The sequence below is a fragment of the Vombatus ursinus genome, unplaced genomic scaffold, assembly GCF_900497805.2.
Source record: "Vombatus ursinus unplaced genomic scaffold, bare-nosed wombat genome assembly UNPS02009770.1, whole genome shotgun sequence".
Lineage (NCBI taxonomy): Eukaryota > Metazoa > Chordata > Mammalia > Diprotodontia > Vombatidae > Vombatus > Vombatus ursinus.
The window spans coordinates 3,365,005-3,371,004 of record NW_020949548.1 but is presented as its reverse complement, the minus strand read 5'-3'; the positions used below and the strand labels follow the sequence as shown (position 1 = coordinate 3,371,004).

General features: G+C 35.8%; 1 protein-coding gene across 1 annotated transcript in view; it reads left to right on the top strand.

Annotated features, from left to right (window-relative positions):
- Nucleotides 1–6,000, top strand: part of ANO3 (anoctamin 3) — a 448,483-nt gene continuing 442,483 nt past the window's right edge. The window contains exon 1 of the mRNA XM_027852601.1: nt 1–48. The gene's annotated coding sequence lies outside the window, so the exon portion shown is untranslated. The remainder of the gene's footprint in view (nt 49–6,000) is intronic.

Sequence of the window (6,000 nt, the reverse complement as noted above, 5' to 3'; positions counted from 1 at the left end):
AAAGAAAACCCACCAGAAATGAAGAGCTATCATAATATCCTCTTCAAGGTAGGCTAGCCTCGTAAACAGTGTTCCACTTGAAGTTAGGAAACCTCAAGTACATGTTACCCTGGGCAAGTCATCTAACTCTTCAAGCCTCAGTTTCCTTATTTTTAAAATACTGGGATTTGGACTGGGCAACCTCTAAGCTTCTTTCTCAGCAGGGTTATGCTGACAACATTGTAACTGCCTCTCCAGAAGAAAAAAAATGCACATATATCATAGGTTTAAACTTAATCTGCATCTGAATAATTAACATTTTCCATCATTTTCTTAAGTCTAGACAATCAGCAAACCAATAAATCAGGCTCTGATTTGTAGCATTTTCCTAATTCGAGGTATAAACGCTCACACTGAAAATTTAACAATTTATTCTTGTCACGTAGTTCAAGTTACCTCCAACACACATCGCCTTCTAGGTCTAAATACATGATTATACAAACAACAAAAGAACTAAAATGGCCCCATCAGCACCACCTCTTTAGCATTTTGAGGTTTACAAAGAGATATACAAATTTTATGTCTTTTAATTTTCCTACATATTGTTGCTACCTTATATGTGAACAAACTCAGGATGAGGGAATTGAAATGACCTACTCAAGGTCACACATCTGGTAAGTACCAGATAGTGGATTCAAATCTAGTGCTTCCTAATCTGAAGTACAACCCTCTATCCACTATGCCACCACTATGGGCCTCAGTTTCCCTATGTGTAAATGAGAGTATTAGACTAGAAAACTTCTAAGGTGTCTTTCAGTTCTGTCTATGATTGCTTCATTTATAAGAATGGAGTCACCTTGGTTAGAAAGGGCTTTGGATACAGTCAGAAGACCTGGCTTTAAATCTTATAATATGATTTTTTCACTTCCTACTGTTACGACCTCTTAAGCCCTCACTTTCTTCATCTTTAAAATGAAGGGTTGTGCTAAATGACCCCTTCAAGTCTCATCCAGATAATATTGGATATTTTGGGGGGATCCTATAGTTACCAAGTTACAAACATCTATAGGCTTATTTGACTCTGCCAATATTCCTCTGATGATCACAAGGTGCCCAGAAGACAAGGATGTTATGCTAAACAATTAGGGCAGAGACAAGGAATGATGATAATAACACTGATGGTTATAATTTATATAGTGCTTACTATGTGCCAGGCACCACAGTGCTGAGGATACAAAGAAAGGCAAAAATAGTCCCTGCCTTCAGGGAGCTTAGTGACTAATGGATGAGCTCACAATCTAAAGGAACTTGATAATGAGAAAGGTTAATTGAATTGGCCAGAGTCCAAGAGTTAAATGTCAGATGTAGTATTCGAACTCAGAATTACTCAGTTCCCTTTTGTGCCCAGGTCTTCCTAACTCTTAATCAAACCCTTTCATCACTGTATCCTATAGCTGTGTGATCCTAGGCAAGCTAAGTAACCTTTCAGGCCTTCAGTTTCCTCATCTGTAAAATAAGGTTTTGGGATGTAGGAGTATCTGGTCTTCTTTATGGCTCTGCCATTCTGTGATTTTTCATCTTGCCCAAGCCAAAACAACAGAGCCAGAACTCAAGTCTCCCAACTTCAGCGCTATGTCCACTAAACCACAGTGATGGTCTAATACAAATACATCTTCCCTTAGGGATTCTGGACAGAAAATATGCTAACTGATGGAGAGTGTAATTGAAAATTGACCCCTTGCTGATTTCAATATTTTATAGAAGCCACTGTGATTGGTCCTTCAAAATTAACATGTGATTAGAATTATATCACTTAAGCTGCTTAGGCTTGTGTTCAGTCCCATAAAAAGGAAAATTATGGAAGAACAGGAATAAGGGATGGGAAAATCCATTCTAAGAGTTGTTTTTTTAGAAAAAACCAGTGTTTCCTTTTAGGCAGAGATCATTAGAAATGTATGCTCCGTTTTGTATGGCGTCAATCATCTAACTAATGGCTGAAGGAAGCAAAGGAAATGGCATTTGTAAAAAGAGTTGTTTTGATTCAACTTAATTAGTGTTAGAACCTTATTCAATTACCATTCCTGTCTGCATTCTCTATTTTGGTGAGAGGGGAGGATTTTAGAAATGCTCAGATGTTTAAATTAGATAGAGCAAAAGTAGGATTTAAAAGGCAATATTTAAAGTCTTACATATTCTGCATTGATCTCTTACAAGTTATTTATCTTCTTTTCCCAAGTGAGAACTACATTATTGCAGTCTTTGATAATATTTGCTTTGATTCAGTGCCTTTGATGTTTGTTTACTTGAATGATATCTGGGAAATTCATAGAAACAAGCATAAAAATTGTGTCAAAGTATGTTTCTTAGAAATGATGAAAAGGGAAGACAGTCTGGACTTTCCAGTCTTCACATGGCAAAATGTCCTTCTAAAATTAGTACTAGAACAACATTTCCAGCATATTCTGAAATCACAATTAATTGAAATAGCCTTTTGGTTAGTTTTAATTCATACTGATTCCCATTTTTTTTCCTTTTTATTAGTGGACCCAAATGAACATGTAATATTTAATGAGTAAATATAAAAATCTAGACTTAACTTAAAAAATTCAGCCATAAGTATCTAGGAGAGGCTGGCTTTTAAAAAAATAGGCCATATGCTATCTTGGGCTACATTTATTGAAGGATAGTATGTAGGCTAAAGGCTGTGATAGTCTCTCCTACTTGGCCCTGATCAGGGCATAGTTTGAGTATTCTGTTTAGTTTAGGGTGCCACATTTATTTATGTTTTTGAAATGCATTTTTATTTATTTTGTTAAATATTTCCTAATAACATTTTAAAAATGAATATTCTTTTTTAAATTTTGAGTTCCACATTCTCTTTCTGCCTCCCATCCTTACCCTAATCTTTGAGAATGCAAGCAATATGATATTGATGGTATATGTGAAGTCATACAAAGCATGTTTCCTTATTAGATATGTTTCAAAATAAAAGATGAAAAATAAAGAAAATAAAAAATGTATGCTTTGATCTGTAGATCAAGTTCAGTTATCTCATTTGAGTTGGATAGCATTTTTCATAATGGGTTCCTTGGAACTGTCTTATACCATTGTCTTCATCAGTGTATCTGAGTTTTTTACAGTTGATCATAATTATAATATTGCTGTTACTATGTTCAGTGTTCTGGTTCTGCTCATTTCACTTTGCATCAGTTCATAAAAGACTTACCAGGTTTTTCTGAAACCATCTTGCTCATCATTTCATATAGCACAATACTATTCCATCACGGTTACATCACAGGCAACTTGTTCAGTCATTCCCCAGTTGATGGGCATTGGGGTGTCACATTTAATAGTATATTCAAAGTTGTGGTATATCCAAAGGAAGATACTCAGAATGGTAATGGGACTTAAAGCTATACAATAGAAGGGTCAATTCAGAAAGAGAGTGTTTAACATTAAAGAGAAGACTTGAGAATTTATTTGGATTAGTTAGTGGACTGGGGCCAAATAGTTGTGGGTCTGGCTGATGTAGTACAGGTCATTGAACTTTCAAATTCTCCATCTACATCTGGTCCTCTTTATGCTTCAATGGCTGTTTTTCCCCCTATCAAAAATACTGGTCATTTGCAGTTTTGGAGCTAGAACATTTGTGCTTTTCATATTTTAAGCATCTACAAGTAGGTCCATATTATTTGTATATATAGCTCAGTTATACTTTTAGAATGTTAGTTCCTGACAGGTTTTTGTTCCTTCTCTATAGAAGTTGATGCTTAGGAAATTTTTAAAATTAATTTATTTTATCATCAATCACTTCCATGAGCTTTTGAGTTTTACATTTTTCTCCCCCTCCCTCCCCACCTCCCTCCCCAAGATGGCGTGCAATCTGATATAGGTTATACAAATATATTCCTATTAAACATATGTTCATATTAGTGATGTTGTAGGGAAGAATTAGAACCAATAGGGGGAACCACCAGAAAAAGGAAACAAAACCAACAAAAGGAAAAAAATAGAAAATAGTATGCTTTAATGTGCATTCAAACTCCATAGTTTTTTCTTTGGATGTGGATAGCATTTTCCATCATGAGGCCTTTGGAGATGTCTTAGATCCTTGTATTGCTGAGAAGGGTTAAGTCTATCAATATTAGTCATCACACAACGTGGCTGTTACTATGTACAACGTTCTCCTGGTTCTGCTCATTTCACTTAGCATCAAACCATACAAGTCTTTCCAGTTTTTTCTGAAGTCAGCCTGTTCATCATTTTTTATAGCACAATAGTATTCCATTACATTCATGTACCACAACTTGTTCAGTCATTCTCCAATTGGTGGGCATCCCCTCAATTTCCAATTCTTTGCCACCACAAAAAGAGCTGCTATAAATATTTTTGTACATGTGGGTCCTTTTCCCATTTGTGTGATCTCTCTGGGATATAGCTTAGGAAATGTTTTTTGTTAAGTGAATGGAGAGATGGATGGATTTAAAACACACTAAAATTTTCAGTGAGAACAGTATCCTTGAAGGCAGCAATCCCCCATTGGCTAAAGAAGAAAATTAATTATATCATTGTTCAAACGAATGAATTGAACGCTTTTTTTTTGTCAAACAGGCACATTGCTGAAAATTCTAAGAATTCTAAATGTCAAGTTCTTAGACATTAACCTTTTCAACTATGAGCAAAATGATTGTGGGATAAATCTATAAAAATATGTGCCATGCCCCAGACTTTTCTGTTTGAGCATGAAAAAACTAATTTTTTTCACATTCCAATGTACATTTCTATGTATGATAAATTAAGATCCTCTTGCTAATACATCCTCCTCAAATGTTGGTGTATCTAGAGAATTTCTCAAGTAATCATTATTTTCTTTAGGGTCTAGTGCTGACCTTTCTACCTGTTTTCTTTAAGGCTTCTTCTAAGGTCAGATGTCAGCATTAAAGAATCCCAAAATGTTTCATTCTTTCATCTATTAATAAATATTTATTGAACATTTAGTGTGTGGTCATCTCTGTGCTGGATGATAGATGGAATAGAGAAGAAGCTTAGGAAATGATCCCTTCCTTCTGGGAAATTATGATCTAATTAGAGAGAAATTTTAAGATATGTAAAGAGAGCGTAGAAAAGGAAGGGAGGAAGGAAGGAGGCAGGAAGGAAAGAAGCAGGAAGGATGGAGGGGAAGGAGGGAGGGAGAGAGCAAGGAAGGAGTAAAGAAGGAGGCTAGGAAGGAATTATTAATTAACTAATGTGAACCAGGCACTGTAATAACACCTTAACAAGTATCATCTCATTTTATCCTTACAACCACCCTGGGAGCTGAGTGCCATTATTATCCCCATTTTATAATTGAGGAATCAAAAGCACACATAAGTTAAGTGACTTGCCCATGGTCATACAGCTAGTAAGCATCAGAGATAAACTCATTTCTTCCTGACTCCAGGCTTTACACTTTACTCAGCTTTGCCACCTCACTGCCTCTAAGGCACCTTGAGAATTCTTTAGGAGTCAAACCTAAACCTCTAACTCCAAATTCTGATGAGCTATTCACTCACTCAGCTCTCTCAGGCTATAGATTATAAACCCTTTGAGCACCTTAGAAAACCTCTAAGGGTTCTTAACCTGTGATCTACAGAACTCCAAGGGGTGCATAAATAGATTTTGAGTGTCTATAGATTTGAGTGGGGAAAATACTTCTTTATTTCCCCTAATTTATAATTGAAATTTCACATTCTCTTCAACTACCATTTTTTTAAATCTCAGAATGGGTCCATGATCTTCACAAAACTACCAAAAGGGACCATGACATAAATAAGGTTAAGGACCACTGGTATATTCCAACCTCATCATTTTACAGATGGGATAATTAAGGCCCAAAGAATGAAACTGACTTGCCCTAGGTCACACAGCTCTTCAGGAACAAATGTAGAATCCAAACATATGCCTTCTGTTTCCCAATATTGCTTCTCTTTAAAGTGTTCCTGCACTAATATACAAAATGAGAGTTGACATACTTAGAGGATT